Source organism: Lepus europaeus, chromosome X, assembly GCF_033115175.1.
Source record: "Lepus europaeus isolate LE1 chromosome X, mLepTim1.pri, whole genome shotgun sequence".
In the NCBI taxonomy this organism is placed as follows: Eukaryota; Metazoa; Chordata; class Mammalia; order Lagomorpha; family Leporidae; genus Lepus; species Lepus europaeus.
In genome coordinates this window covers 36,685,830-36,703,327 of record NC_084850.1, presented here as the reverse complement: position 1 = coordinate 36,703,327, position 17,498 = coordinate 36,685,830, and positions in this window count along the sequence as shown.

The following is a 17,498-nucleotide window of genomic DNA, read 5'->3' as shown; positions in this document are numbered from 1 at the left end:
ACAAAACCTTAAAGAAAGAAATAGAAGAGGATACCAAAAAATGGAAAAATCTTCCATGCTCATGGATTGGAAGAATCAATATCATCAAAGTGTCTATTCTCCCAAAAGCAATTTATACATTCAATGCAATACCAATCAAGATACCGAAGACCTTCTTCTCAGATCTGGAAAAATGATGCTGAAATTCATATGGAGACACAGAAGACCTCGAATAGCCAAAACAATTTGTACAACAAAAACAAAGCCGGAGGCATCAAAATACCAGATTTCAGGACATACTACAGGGCAGTTGTTATCAAAACAGCATGGTCCTGGTACAGAAACAGATGGATAGACCAATGGAACAGAATAGAAACACCAGAAATCAATCCAAACATCTACAGCCAACTTATATTTGATCAAGGATCCAAAACCAATCCCTGGAGTAAGGACAGTCTATTCAATAAATGGTGCTGGGAAAATTGGATTTCCACGTGCAGAAGCTTGAAGCAAGACCCATACCTTTCACCTTACACAAAAATTCACTCAACATGGATTAAAGACGTAAATCTACGACCCGAAACCATCAAATTATTAGAGAGCATTGGAGAAACCCTGCAAGATATAGGTACAGGCAAAGACTTCTTGGAAAAGACCCCAGGAGCACAGGCAGTCAAAACCAAAATTAACATTTGGGATTGCATCAACTTGAGAAGTTTCTGTACTTCAAAAGAAACAGTCAGGAAAGTGAAGAGGCAACCAACAGAATGGGAAAAAATATTTGCAAACTATACTACAGATAAAGGGTTGATAACCAGAATCTACAAAGAAATCAAGAAACTCCACAACAACAAAACAAACAACCCACTTAAGAGATGGGCCAAGGACCTCAATAGACATTTTTCGAAAGAGGAAATCCAAATGGCCAACAGACACAAGAAAAAATGTTCAAGATCACTAGCAATCACTAATGAAAGAGGATGAGTAACTCTAGGTTTTCGTTCTGCTTAAGAATGCTGGTACCACTAAGAGAAATGTAGAAACATAGCAGAACAATTTATTTGTTTGAAAATTTTCCAGATTTTTAGACGAAACAGTTTAAGGCACAGTTGTTGGGAAAACTGAATATCTTCATGTAAAAGAATGAATTCAGATCCTACTTTACACGATATATATAAAAATAATCCCCAAATAATCAAAGACTTAAATGTAAAACCCAAGATTAGCACTTCGATAGTGATGAGTCTTTATGCATTGGTTTATGTTGGCATTGATTTTCAGATGCAACACCAATAGCATAAGCCACAAAAGAAAATATGCATGAATTGAGCTTCATCAAAATCAAATACCTTTAAGAATGTGAAAAGTTAATTCACAAAATGGTAGAAAAATTTATAAACCGAATATCTGATAATGGATTTGCAACTAGAAATACAAAGATTTTACCCCCCAATAATAAAAAAACTCAATTTTAAAATGAGCAAAGGATCTGAATACACATTTTCATTAAAGAAGTTATACTACTGCCCAAAAACTTCATGAGAAAAATGCACCTCAATAGCTGCCAGAAAAATGTAAGTCAAAACTGCAACATAGCAGTTCACACCATCTAAGATGGCTATGATGAAAAGACAAGTTAATAAGCATTATCAAATTACTTAGTGTGCTTGTGCTGCTATAACAATATCCCATGGTCTAGGTGGTTTATAAACAATAGTTGTCCCAAGATGGCTATCTTCTGTAATGTTACATCCTGGAAGGGGTGGGGACTCTACCTGAAGTCTCTTTTATAAGGACACTAATCCAATCATGAAGCCCTACTCTCAGCACTTAATTGTCTCCCTAAAGGCCCCACCTACTAGAACAATCACCTTGAGTAATTCTTCAAAAGATTAACCCTAGGGTTATTATATGACCCAGCAATTCCCTTCCTGGGCATATACCCAAGAGAATAAAAAACAGTTCTATACAAAAGTTTGCAAACATGTGTTTGTTCCAGCAATATTCACAATAACCAGTAAGTATAAACAACCAAAATATCCATCAATTTATGGATGAATAAGTAGAATATAGTATATCTATCTAATGAAATATTGAGCCATAGAAAGGAATGGACTTGAAAACATGATGCTGGCCGGCACAATGGCTCAATAAGCTAATCTTCTGTCTGCGGCGCTGGCACACCGGTTCTAGTCCTGGTCGGGGTGCCGGATTCTGTCACAGTTGCCCCTCTTCTGGTCCATCTCTCTGCTGTGGCCCGGGATTGCAGTGGAGGATGGCCCAAGTCCTTGGGCCCTGCACCAGCATGGGAGACGAGGAGAGGCACCTGGCTCCTGGCTTCGGATCTGCATTGGCTGCAGAGAGCTGGCCATACCGGCCATTGGAGGGTGAAGCAACAGAAAAAAGGAAGAAATTTCTCTCTCTCTCTCTCTCTCTCTCTCTCTCTCACTGTTCACTCTGCCTGTCAAAAAACAATTATGTTAAAAATGTTCTATTGAAGGATCTCTGTGAGTGAAACCCCAGTGGAAGGAAGTGGTCATCAAAGAAGGAAGTACTTTTCTCTAAAGGAAGGAGAGAACTTCCACTTTGCTTATGGCCTTGTCTAAATATTTATGGAGTTTGTGGATTCAAAAGCCTTCTATAGCCTAGGTAACTCATGTCAAGAGTCTCAGGTGGTCACTAACATCATACCTAAGAGTGTTAATTATTAAATTAGTGTTAATTATTAAATTAACAACAGGAGTCACTGTGCACTAACTCCCCATGCAGGACCTCTGTTTGCAGTGAGTTGTATTATGAGAATTAACTGTAAAACTAGTTCTGAAACAGTTGTGTGTGTGTGTGTGCAAATTGTTGAATTCTTTACTTAGTATAGAGTTGGTCTTCTGTGTGCAAAGTTAATTGAAAATGAATCTTAATGGAGAATGGAGCTGGGAAGGGGAGAAGGAGGAGGAGGAGGGGTGTGAGTGTGGATGGAAGGGTGGGTATGGTGGGAAGAATAACTATATTTCTAATGTTGTACTTATGAAATTTGTATTCCTTAAAAATTAATTAATTAATTAATTAACAAAAAAGAGAATACAGACAGCTTAAAGAATGTGGAAAACAATAGGTGGCATGTACAAAACATTCACTAAGGAGAAAAGAAATTAAAGAGAATCAAACAACTTTTGGGGCTAAAAACTTCAATCAATGAAATAAAAAATACAATTGAGAGCTTCAACAGCTGACAAGGACAAGTTGGCAGAGAATTCCTATTCTGGAATACAAGACTAGAAATAACACAATCAGACAAAAATAAGGAGAAAAAAAATTTAAAAGCTGAAGAAAGCCTACACAAAATATGGAATGCCATTAAGCAACCAAATATTGTATTATAGAAATTTCTGAAGAAAAAAAGGAAAAAAAAAGAAATGTCTGAGACCTACTATTATGTTTAGTGGTGCATTAAGCCTGTGATTAAAGACTAAACTGAAATTTATGTTTTTGCAAAAATTAAAGAAAAAATGCATAAGAAGGAAGCAGAGTGATTTAGAGAAGGAAAGGGGTAGGGAGGGTTATATGGTTATCTTATAATTCTACCCATGAAATACATGAAATCTGTCCTCTTTATATTAATAAAAATTTAAAAATATAGTAAAGTTGAACTTAATTTACAATGATTAAATAATTAAGACAAGAAGACATAAAGCAATGGTATCATCTTGACTATTATTTTGAAATTTTTATACACTAAAGACAAAGATAATATCCTGCAAGTATTCAGACTTACAAAATTGACAAAAAAATTCCAAAATCTGATCAAAAGGTAATTGAGCTTCTCAATACCAGATTCAGAAGCTGAAAATTATGTAAAGATGTTCCCAAAATTCTGAAGAAAAATAGTTGCCAATCTAGAATTCTAAATATGTGAGACAAATGTTTGGCATCAGGGCTGTTTCTATCAGTGATGCCTGTATTCCATATCAGAGTACCTGGGTCCGTGTTCTGCTGCTGCTTCTGATTACAGCTTCCTCACAGCCTTCTTGGAGACTGCAGATGACGACTCAAATTCTTGGGTCCCTGAAATCAACATGTATTCCTGGCTCCTGGCTTCATTCTGGCTAAACTATGTCTGTTGTTGGCATTTGCCAACTGAACTAGTAAACGAGATGTCTCTCTTTCACTCTTCACTTTCAAATAAATAAAATAAGTAAAATTAAAAAATAAAATTCTAGGTATGAACTATTAGTCAAGTGTGATGATGGAATAATTTGCTTGCAGATATGCATGACCTCTGAAGATGGACTTTCAGTTCACTATTAGATAGTTGCTAGCAAGATGCAAAACACCAAGCATGTAGGAAATACAGGATACAAAAAGTGGTAAAAGGAGAACCTAGGGAGAGTATAAAGGGAAATTCCAAGAGCTTATAGTAGGCTTAGAGAGAAGCTACTCCAGATTATAATAGGCCAGAAACCATCAAAGTGGTTTAAAAGGAATGGATTATCAGAATATTTACTGTGTTCAAATACACTGGGAGGGTATTATAAAATGAGAGAGAACATAAATATTGGTCTTAGTAATAATATCATAAAATAAGCAAATAGAACCCAATATAATGATTAAATACAAGTAAAATAAAAGGTAGGCATGAAATTTAATATAATAACAGTATAATACATGGCTCTGATGTTAAAAGTGTGGAGCAGAGTAGTCACAGTGAACTAAAGGGTAAGTATTGATTTTTTTTTCTTTTGACAGGCAGAGTTAGACAGTGAGAGAGAGAGAGAGAGAGAGAGAGAGAGAGAGAGACAGAAAGGTCTTCCTTCAGCTGGTTCACCCCCCAATGGCCACTATGGCTGGCGCACTGCACCAATCCGAAACCAGGAGCCAAGTGCTTCCTCCCGGTCTCCCATGTGGGTGCGGGGCCCAAGCACTTGGGCCATCCTCCACTGCCTTCCCGGGCCACAGCAGAGAGCTAGACTGGAAGAGGTGCAACCAGGACAGAATCCGGCGCCCCGACCGGGACTAGAACCCGGTGTGCTGGCGCCGCAGGCAAAGGATTAGCCCAGTGAGCCGCGGCACCGGCCAGTATTGATTTTTGGCCAAATGTTCATGTAGCTGCAATGGGGAAAATAGGAGTGGCAACTCAACATTTGTATTGAGAGACAACAGGAAGAGAATTGATGTTTCATATTATTTAGTAGAAATTTATTATATTATGCTAAAACCTGAAAAATCAAGATGTAGTAATCAAATGTAAGCAAGTTATTATTGTTCATTTAAATATCAAAGGAATTACCAAAAAGTTGAAAGTGGGATATCTTTCTGGAAAAAGTGATAGGGGTTTCTTTTAAAACAAACTTTAAAAGCTCATTGATAGCCTAGATTAAGTGATTGACTAACATTGATAAAAAATTTAAAAAGAATAAAGAAAGTAAAGATGCATTGATGTTTCTTGTAAGACAGCATATTTGATACTACAAACCAACCTGACAGTGCTAAACAGGTTCAACAGCAATTATATTTGAAAATTATGTGAATGATAGACAAAAACGTGCACATTTTGTTACAGTGACATATAAATCTCAATTTGTTCATGTGCCAAAAGCTTATCTATGGTGAAATTGTAGAAGTTCTGGCTAACATGTCTTTTTCAGCTTCTGAGTTCTTAAGAAGATCTATGAGCACCACTCTGGTGTGAGATAAAAATAGACGAGTTCAGTGCTTACTCTTTCCTTCAATTAGAGAAGAATTTTTTTTGGGGGGGAAGAGGCTTAGAGACTGGGTTTCTTACAGTGATTATTGTTAGATAAAAGGTCCTTGCTGAATAGAAAAGGTAGAAAATGAATTTTTAGAGAAATGTCTTACTGCTTTATAATCATATCAAGCCATTTGCAAGTTTAGGGTTCTCCCTTTTAGCAGTTGATTTCAAAATCTAAAATATTGTGTGAGGTCCTGATAAATCATTTGCCTTTTATTTTATGATCTCATTTCTATTATTTTCTCTGCTAGTGCAAACTCCCTCCTGCCTCCATCTGTTATGTGATTCAGTTAAAAAGGAGTCTAAAAAATAATTTTGTGCAAAATGCCATTTCCTGCGAAGTTTTCAAAGCTGTTATTGGGCTTGCAGAGATGAGAAAGTGTTTTGAGAAGTTTAGATTTCCAAGCCAGCACTTTGAAAAAGATTAAGGCTTTTTCACAAAACAGAAAAAGCCATGCCATCAAAACAACTTGTATTTGTGTGTGGCATATTAATCCCCATCTAGTTTTAGCTAGCAGTATGCGAAGACAACTTTAGGTTGTTGCTTGCATTCTAGCACCACCAGGATTTAAGACTTTAAAACTTTGCCATTTTATAAAGAGGACTGTAGTTTTTATAAACTGTGAGGACACTTGCTTACTCATTTCAATATATTTTATTTTGCTTGTAAGTGCAGAAAGAAAAATGAATTGCCCCCTTAAACAGCTAAGTGTATTACATTCTTAAAGGTAACCTGAAAGAGGAAATTAAGTACTAGTTGAATGGTGATCTTTCTATTTCTTTAATGAAAGGATGAGAAAAGTCACCTGATGCAATAGCTTTGGAACCAAAAGGCACTAATAAATAGTATTATGCTGGGTAAAAGTTTGAGTATATTTAAGGCTCAGAGTGAGCAGCAGAAATGTATTAGTCATATTTATCATCTATACTTTAATTAGAAGAAAACTGAAAGGTTCAGACAGAAGTATATAAAAGGCTTTGGACAGAATGAAGGGTAGTGAGAGAGGTGATGCTTGAGAATGTTCGGTGGAAGGATAAGAGTTCATTGATAAATCAGAAGTTGAAAGCAGATGTAGATTAATGTTTTTGTTTTATTAGCACCAATCAATCTTTTAAAATAAAATGAAATTTTCATTCACTAATAGTCTGTTTCTATTGTTTGAATATTGTTTGAGTACACACTACAAAGTTTCATATGTTGGAAACTAGGACCCCAGTGTGGCAATGTTGAGAATAGGTGGGTTCTAGTACAAGGTAATTAAGGTCATGTGGGCACCACATTTAGAAGGGATTAATGCAGGTCTTGTCGAAACATTGATTTCCACAAGAATGAATTGGTGTAAGGGAGTCTGGCACCTCTCCTAAATCCCTCTTCCACAAGCACCACTCACCACTCACATATTCTTTTACCATTGTGATGCTATGAGGCCCTCACCAGAGTCAAGCAGATGCCAGCAGCATTCTTTCAGATCTCCAGAGCTGAATCGAATTTCATTTCTTTATAAAGCACACAGCCTTAGGATTTTTGTTACAGAAATAGAAAAAGAACCAAGAGCTTTATAAATTTTACTTTTTAAGAAGTATTAGTATGAGGGTACTTCAAAATTTTGTGAAATATTGAATTACAGATGTTTATCTTGGTGCAAAAAGTTGAAAAACTATAATTTTTCATAATGCACATTTACATGAATTTCTTGAGGATACCTTGTACATGTATCATATGGGAAATAATTTCATTTACACTATGATCATAACATTCAAACGTGATACTACTAATCACACATGAATGCTGATGCTAAGGGAAAATTACCTAAAACTATCACTAGGAAATATCTGAAAATAACATTTTAGATATACTTATTCATTTCATTCAGCTAAGAAGACATTTATTAAGCACCCACTATGTGTTGGTGACTAGTAATTGTAAAGATTAGTAGTTATGGTTCCTGCTCTCACAAAATTACAGATTTATTGAATGTTGGGAATGTGTCATCAGTCTTTGTCTTAAAGTCACAGTGAACAGCTGAATCTATATCTGGGCCATGGCACAGGGGCAGACAAGATATACTTTGTGATACTGTTGTTAGACAACCCACAAAACAAAGGGCATTTACTTTCTAAACCTTTGCTTTAACTTTTATTCAGAAATTTTTATGGTACTTTAACCTTGATGATTCTTTTTGTAGCTTGATTCAGTCTCTTACATGGGATGTTGGTCCACCTTTGTGTCTTTAGGAACCTTAATTCTTCAGGCCCCATTTGAAAAGATGACATAGTTAAACAGCAGTAATTTTCATTGCCTCCTAAGAGGATCATTGCCTCAACTTTGATTTGCACTTAACTACTTCAGGAAGTGGAGGTTATAATATGGAAAGATTACTTTATAGAGCTTAATGACCCCATACAATTTTGAAAATATGAATTGCACAGCTAAAAGTTTTAGTTCAGTTGCATAAAGTGTTATCCATTTATCATTGTTTTGCCTGAGTTGATGAGATTCTTCTCCAGCATGTCCAATGCTCACTTGATAGTTAAAATTTCATTGCCATTTTTTGGGATAAAAGGCATCACACCCAAATGTAAGATCTTAATCATATTCAATGGCCAGAGAGCTAAATTGATATTTTGTAACTTGGTTGAATTGAAAGCAAAAGTTTACACAAAACAAAGCTACTCAAATTGAATTGTGATTACAAATGTAATTTAAAAATGTTCCTTTTCTAAGCTACTCTCGTTTCCTTGAAACTGAACTTCATCTCCCAAGTTCCAAAGTCCATTTTCGATTTTTATTTTATCCTTTACTTCAGTGAACAGTCTTTTAGTATCAATAAGGATGTTGTTTTATATATATATATATACAAATATATGGATATATATTATTTTTTTGACAGGCAGAGTGGACAGTGTTAGAGAGATAGGGAGAAAGGTCTTCCTTTTACCGTTGGTTCACCCTCCAATGGCTGCTGTGGCCAGCACGCTGCGCTGATCCGAAGCCAGGAGCCAGGAGCTTCTTCCAGGTCTCCCATGCTGTTGCAGGGGCCCAAGGACTTGGGCCATCTTCTACTGCTTTCCCAGGCCATAGCAAAGAGCTCAATCTGTAGCGGGGCAGCTGAGCTCTTGAACCAGCGCCCATATGGGATGCTGGCGCTTCAGGCCAGGGCATTAACCCGCTGCGCCACAGCACCGGCCCCTGAATGTAAATTTCATCGAGGAAGTAGACCAATGGAAGGGTAAGGAACAGATGAATAAAAACACCAAAAACATGTGAAAGGTACATTGGAAGAAAACCAATAGAAGAGATGCAGGTCAAAAAAAAAAAAAAAAAAAAAAGGATGCAGAGCTTCATAGAGTAATTTTTTTCTGGATAGTTCTTAAATGAGACATAAATTTCTGCTAAAGCCAATAGAGTGACCAAATATAGTAGTTTTAATACTTCCTAAATTTCTACATGAATTTGATGAAAATGGAAGGGGTCATTGCTGCATACTGTAAGAGCACATTACGTTACTACTCGATTCAAATCATGCAATATGTAAATTTTTCACCTTCAAAGTAATTATATATGACCATAAATTTTGTGAAAAATTGAGTAAAAAGATAATGCACATTTTCCACAAACATTTTGAAGCCTGTCACATTACTCCAGCTTTAGAAGTATGAATTTGCATGAGTGATCCTTGATTTAGTTTTATAACTCTGTAACTTATATATTATATTTTGAATGACCACAAAGTTTTAGTTAAATTACTAATAAATGTTCTGCTTGCCCATAAACAATCAAATAAAATTTTTTAATTTCTGAAATAATTTAAAATATGCCATACTGTGTTATATGGAAACTTTTCAAGATATAGCACACATACATACATACTCACATATACAAATATAGCTCATATATCTCCAGAGTTCAACCAACATGACCTGGTTAAACCAATATTCTTTCTTTTCCTATTCAGAATTATTCATAATACTTTCCATACCAATCACAATTTTCATTTTAGAGAAGCAATATCCCCAAAACTATTTAAATAAATTTATGCTTAATATTCCTAGGAATAAAGTCTGAGTGAAAATGATTTGAGTTTTGTGTCTGTATTAATGCTACTTGACTTCTACTTTTAGTCAGAAACTCAGATAATTCTCCATTTATTTGTTTGGAGTAATTTATCAAATGTGACTTTTCTGAACATATTTCCTGTGTAGTCTACCCACATAAAAGAGGCAAATATTCTTTTTTCTCATCACAAAAATCAGAAATTTCTTTGCACAGTAGTCATCAGAGATTGTTCTGTTTTCTATTCAATATAATTAGGTTATACACCCATTGCTGGTCTTCTAGCAAGCAGAAGAACAAACTGAATTATGTACCATGAGACATCCTGTTTAATATAAACCTAGACTGATAATACAGAAATAAAATAATTTTAAGAGTATGAAAACCTCTGATTGATCAAACATTTCTTCACATGATTATGGTATCTTAGGAAAAGATATATTTTCTGTAGCTTAATAATGAAAAAGGAGACATTTAATATAAAGTTACAATTTGAAATTATTGAAATTGCACATGGTATTTGTAACCACTTTTTAGAGTTTTATGTGATTCATAATTCTCATGATGACTACTGTTGTAGATTTTAATGAATTTATTACTTTAAAAATATGATTAGCACTCAATGACATCCAGTTATCTCATTTGTAGCACTGCAGGCAACTGGCTAGAAATAGACTAAGGAAAGGGAAAAAGATGGTTGACAGCCTTCTGAAGGTAGACAATAATGAAATCCTATTTGAGTTTTGTTTCACTTTGATGAGGCCTATAATGTTTCCACAATAGCTGAAAAAATATTTAATAATCAATAATATTTTAAAAATTGTAGACTATTATTAATAAAGTATGTGCTATTTTCACATGTATAGAACAAATCTGAATAAACTAAATGATGTACAGAAAAAATATTACTATAATTTAATAGAGTTATGATCCTAAAATATAGTGCTATTAAAAAGTAGTTTTTGTTAACTCCTTAGTTCCCACTTACTTCAGGAATTCTTGACCATTTTGATTGCAATATGTTTTTCCTTTTCTCTAAAATCTTTAAGTTATTCCTTAGAGTTGGATGTAAATATCTGTGTGTATGTGTGCTTCTGTGTGCATGTATTTGAGACATTGCAAGTGTAGCAGTATTGATGTACTATAACCTGAGTTGTGAAGAGGAGAGTCTTGACTCTACTAGAGTTTCTGGAAAAATAAAACTGAATTTGTTCAGACTTCTGGAGAAGAAACAGTTGACATTAGAATTCTCTAATTGGTAACAGTTGACCTAATAAAATATATTTTATTTGTATTGTCTTAATGAAGTTATGAAGGTCAAAGCATACATTTTACTCAAAGAATGTCATCACATTCTTAAGTTTTCATCAACTAAACCCATTCTTTGGGTACAGTCACTTATTTCAAATATCACTCATATTTTTCTATGCCTAAATTCTGTCATAATGGAAAGTTATCAAGAATTATGATATGGAGCTGGCACTGTAGCATACTGGGCTAGGCTTCCGCCTGCAGTGCCAGCATTCCATATGGGCACCAGTTCGTGTCCCAACTGCTCCCCTTCTGATCCAGCTCTCTGCTTATAGCCTGGGAACACAGTAGAAAATGGTCCAAGTGCTTGGGCCCTTGCACCCATCTGGGAGACCTGGAAGAAGCACCTGGCTCCTGGCTTTGGATAGGCGTAGCTCCAGCTATTGCAGTCAGTTGAGGAGTGAACCAGCAGGTGGGGACCTTTTTCTCTATCTCTCCTTCTCTCTGTGATTCTGCTTTCAAATAAATAAATATAATGTTTTCTTATTTTAAAAGAATTATGGGGGTCGGCACTGTGGCATAGTAGCCAACGCCACCTCCTGCAGTGTGGACATCCCATATGGGCGCCGGTTCGAGTCCTGGCTGCTCCATTTCTGATCCAGCTCTCTGCTGTGGCCTGGGAAAGCAGTGGAGGATGGCCCAAGTCCTTGCGACCCTGAACCCGCATAGGAGACCAGAAAGAAGCTCTTGGCTCCTGGCTTCAGATTGGCACAACTCTGGCCATTGCGGCTATCAGGGGGGGTGAACCACAGGGCGGAAGACCTCTCTTACTTCCTTGCCTCTGCCTCTCTGCCTTTCAAATAAATAAATAAACCTTTTAAAAAAGTAATTATGGTAAAGATTGACATAACATTTCTCATACTAACAAAATTGTAGATTTTAGGAAACAGCAACACTATTTCTCAGAACCCCTGTCTTCTGTACTAAACTGCTATAATATAAAATGACCCATTACATTTATATTAGTAAGGATATCAGTAAAGATTCTCCAGGGAGATAGGCCTATAGAACATATAGATAGAGATAAATGTGAGGATATTTACTAGAGGTGTTGGCTCCCATGATCAATGGATCTGAAAGGTCATATGACAGGCTATCTGCAAGATGGAGACCCTAGGATACCAGTAGCATGGCTCAATAACGTCTGAAAGTTTCAGAACCTCAGAGGCTTCTGGTGTTAAGTCCTAGAATCCAAATGCCAGATAGCCTGTAGTTGACATTTATGGGCAGGAGAAGTGTATATCCTAGCTTCTGAAGAGACAGAGAGAGAACAGTTACACTTTATTTGTTTTTGTTCTATCTGAAACCCAGTCAATTGAATGGGGCTCGCCCACATTGAGGGTGGAACTCTCCCTTAGTCCACTCAGACTCCCACACTGATCTCCTCTGGAAACACCATCACAAATATGCCCAAAATAGTGCTTTACCTGTTCTCTAGATATTAATTAACCAAATCATGTTGACCCCTAAAATTAACTAACAAGACATGTAACTGGAAAGAAATCTTAGGTAAAATCTTCTGTTCTGAGACAGGAAACTTATCAGATGCATGGTGCACATAACAGTTTAGAGCATGAATTTGGGTAGTTCTTCTTTAGCCATCTTTATTTGTAGTTCTAGTCACTGTTTCATAGAATATTTTAAAATGTACCGAGTTAGTTTTGGTTCACCTATTTGTGGATATAAAAATGAGCAAAACTCACATGTATCCCACTTGAACATAATATCAATAGTTCTACTTAAAGATCTAATTGAGCTTTTATGATAATATAGACTAATAAACCAATGAAAATCATGTTTCTTAATGAAAATTAGTTGAATATGTTATCCTAAGACTAGTTTAGAATTTATCTTATAAATATATTTTATTATATATTATAGAAAATTTAGTTTATAAGAAGAGAAATGAAATTGAACCCTGATTGCAATCTAGTCTGAACATTGCAGTTACTGATGAAGAAACTGAATGCTAGAGAAGTTAAGGAAATTGCCCAGGGGGGAATTGTATAGGCAGAACTCTAACTAGAACTGAAATACATTATCTGTTGCTTTCTGCTGCATTATACTGCTTAGGATTTAAATGCACAATACAAATATGATTTTCCTAGTTGAAACGACATTTTACTTTTCAGTATTTAAATGCAATTTTTGTTCTAAGAGTTGATAATTGCATATATAGAGAGTCAAATAATAATGTAGCTGTGAACTTCAGGGTATTAGACTTACAGCCTGAATTAAGATTTCCACAGGGGCCGGCGCTGTGGTGCAGCGGGTTAAAGCCCAGGCCTGCAGCGCTGGCATCCCATATGGGCGCTGGAGTTCCCGCTGCACCATTTCTGATCCAGCTCTCTGCTGTGGCCTGGGGAAGTAGAAGATGGCCCAGGTCCCTGGGCCCCTGGACCCATGTGGGAGACCCAGAAAAAGCTCCTGGCCCCTGACTTCAAATCAGCTCAGCTCTGGCCATTATGGTCATTTAGGGAGTGAACCAGTGGATGGAACACCTCTACCTCTCCCTGTAACTCTTTCAAATAAATAAAATAAATCTTTAAATAAAAAGATTTGCACAGCTAATCAGAAGTTGAATTAAGTAAATTTCAGTTGATATGGGCAAATTATGTTCTGCAAAATATCTGCTTACTGTTGTTTTTCCTCCTGTACTTTCTGGTAGTAGGCAGAGTAAGTACAGCTTTCTAAAATTCATTTTATTTTTCAATATGTTCCCTTAATAATAAGTCTAGAGGGGCATTCAGGGGGCTGGTGCTGTGGCGTAGTGGGTAAAGCCACGACCTACAGTGCCGGCATCCCATATGGGTTCCAGTTTGTGTTCTGACTGCTCAACTTCAGATCCAGGTCTCTGCTATGGCCTGGGAAAGCTGTAGAAAATGGCCCAAGTCCTTGGGCCCCTGCACCCATGTGGGAGACCCAGAAGAAGCTCCTAGCTCCTGATTTTGGATAGGCACAGCTCCAGCCATTGTGGCTATCTGGGGAGTGAACCAGTGGATGGAAGACGTCTCTCTCTGCTTCTCCTTCTCTCTCTGCTTAAATCTGACTTCCATGTAAATAAATAAATCTTAAAGAAAAAGAGAGGCACTCAGAAATTTTTGGAGTTTTTTTTTTTCCAATTTCTTCACATGGCTGGCCTTTTATTTATTTATTTTTATTTATTTTTAATTTTTTATTATTTTCTAATTTTTTAATTTTTTTGACAGGCAGAGTGGATAGTGAGAGAGAGAGACAGAGAGAAAGGTCTTCCTTTTTGCCGTTGGTTCACCCTCCAATGGCCGCTGCAGCCGGCGCATCATGCTGATCCGAAGCCAGGAGCCAGGTGCTTCTCCTGGTCTCCCATGCGGGTGCAGGTCCCAAGGACTTGGGCCATCCTCCACTGCCTTCCCGGTCCATAGCAGAGAGCTGGCCTGGAAAAGGGGCAACCGGGATAGAATCCGGCACCCCGACTGGGACTAGAACCTGGTGTGCCAGCACCTCAAGGCGGAGGATTAGCCTGTTAAGCCACGGCGCCGGCCTTTTTTATTCTTTTAAATTTTTATTTAATTAATGCATTTTTACATAGATACCACTTTAGGAATGCAGTGGTTCTTTCCCCCATACCCTCACCACCAGCTCCCATCCCACCTCCCATTCCCTCTCCCGTCTCCTTCTTCATTATGGATCATTTTTAGTATGACTTTATATACAGAGGACCAACTCTATGCTAATCATAGATTTCAACAATTTGCACCCACGCCCACACCAAACATATAAAATACAGTTTGGGGAGAGAATTTGCAGTCGATTCTCATATTACAATTCAATAGAGACAGAGGTCCTACATGGGGAGCAAGTGCATAGTGACTACTGTTGTTCCTTTAACAATTAACATTCTTTTTTATGATGTCAGTGATCATCTGAGGCTCTTGAAATGGGATGCCACCCATGCACTCAACATATAAAGTACAGTTTGAGAACAACTTTTGTGGTTAATTCTCATAATACAACTTTTAAGGACAGAGGTCCTACATCGGGAGTAAGTACACAGTGACTTCTGTTCATTTAACAATTACACTCTTATATATGATGTCACTGCTCACCCGAGGCTCTTGCCATGAGCTGCCAAGGCAATGGAAGCCTTTTGTGACCACAGAGTCCATCAGTATTTGAACAAGGCCATAAGCAAAGTGGAAGTTTTCTCCTCCCTTCAGAGAAAAGTGCATCCTTGTTCGATGGCTCCTTCTTTCCCACTGGGTTCTTACTTACAGAGATCCTTTGGTAACGGACTATTGACAGAAAAATTTTAAATCCTGCTTTTAAAAATCTTCAGATTTATTTTTAGAAAATATACCTGCATTTTCATGCACAAAATTTACTGTCACTATGTATCTGTTATTTTAAGTATTTCTTAAGATTGCATATTTCTAATGTTTTGATGGCCCCCTATTCTGAGAATGATGTATTGACACTCTGAATATAAGCTTATGGCATTAGACTAAATGCTCTTTGTTTGGAATAATCAGAAGCTGGGTATTTAAAAATGGATACTTGATACTTGTTTATCACATTATTTACTTCCAGCTAAAAGTTCAGTGCAGAAAATTTCACTGAGTTAGGTTCTAGAGAAAGAAGGTTTTCTTGTAATTGAATGTCTTTAGATAATTCAATCAACTGCCCCTCATGACTTATCTATCTTATAATAAGTCCTGAGACTGGTAGCCTTAAATATATAGATGACTTTATTTTTTTTAAGATTTGTTTATTTACTTGAAAGAGTTACACAGAGAGAGCTGAAGAGGCAGAGAGAGAGCGAGAGGTCTTCTATCCACTGGTTCACTCCTCAATTGGCCGCAATAGCCAGAGTTGCACCGATCCGAAGTCAGGAGTCAGGAGCTTCTTCCGGGTATCCCACGAGGGTGCAGGGGTCCAAGGACTTGAGCTACCTTCTACTGTTTTCCTAGGCCATAGCAGAGAGCTGAATCAGAAGTGGAGCAGCCGAGATTCGAACTGGTGCCCATATGGGATGCCGGCACTGCAGGCGGTGGCTTTACCCACTACACCACAGTGCCAGCCCCACTTAGTGATCATTTTTGAAAACACAGGGTAATCTATATATTTAAGTTTTCAGTATTAATCATTATTATTAAATCTACTGAAAATGAATGAGTGGTATATGCTTGTTTGCTGGATTATTCAACTTACAATAAAGACCTAGACTCAAATTATGTCAATTATTTTCTCTTATTTCATCTCTGATAAAATCACATTAGATTTAATTCAAATATTTATGAAAATGGTTATAGTAGTATCTTACTTCCTTCTATTTCTTATTTCTACTGGACAGGATATACCTTTTATCTTCCTGGGCAGCTAAGTAGCAATAACTAATTATCCAATTGTGAATAAATTCTCAGCATGGAGACAATATTAAAAATATATTTCTCAACTAAAACTTTTGGGACTCCTGATAAAAGATTAATGTTAATGATGGCGTGGAAGAAAAAAGCAAAAGTAACATTAATTTTTTATAGGGACTGAGCTTTTTCTTTTTCCCATCAATCACAAATTTATGGTACTCAAATGAATTTTTCTCTCTAGTTTTTTAAATTAATAGACTTATTTTTTAAAGCATGGTTTTAGGATTGCAGTGAAATTAAGCAGAAAGTTTGCAGAGTCCCCATTATTGCACTCTACCACTTTCCAATGACACTTACCCTATTATTAACATTTTTCTTTGCTGTCCTACATATGTTACCACTGATGAGCTGATCTTCATATTTTATTTTTTAATAAAATCAATAATTTACTTTGTCCATGTTTATGTGGTACAAATCTAAGGGTTTTGCAAACTTGATAATGTCATGCATCCATCATAACAGTAGCATACAGAATAGTTTATTACTCTATAAATTCCCTGTGCACTACATAGTAATCCCTCCCTTTCCACGTCAAATGTCTAAGAGCAAATGATCTTTTTACTGTCTCAGTGGGTTTAACCTTTCCATTGATGCTATATAGTTGGGATGACATAATATGTAGCTTTCTCAGAATGGCTACACTTATAAATATGCATTTAAATTTCTTGTATATCTTTTTGTGGCTTGATATCACATTTACTTTCATTGCTGAATATTATTATAACATGAAGATGTACCTGTTGGTTTATTCATTCACCTATTGAATGGTATCTTAATGGCTTCATATTTTGGTAGTTACAAATAAAGCTGCTATAAACATTCTTGCAAGTGTTTATTTGAACACAACTTTTTCTGTATTTAGATAAAAAAGGAGCAAAATTGCTGGGTTGAATTATAAGACTATGTGTAACTAACTTCCTGTTTTCCAAAGTGACTGTACCTCTTTGCATTCCTGCCACAATGAATAAGAGTTCCTGTCAGCGTTTAGAATTGTCAATGTTTGTGA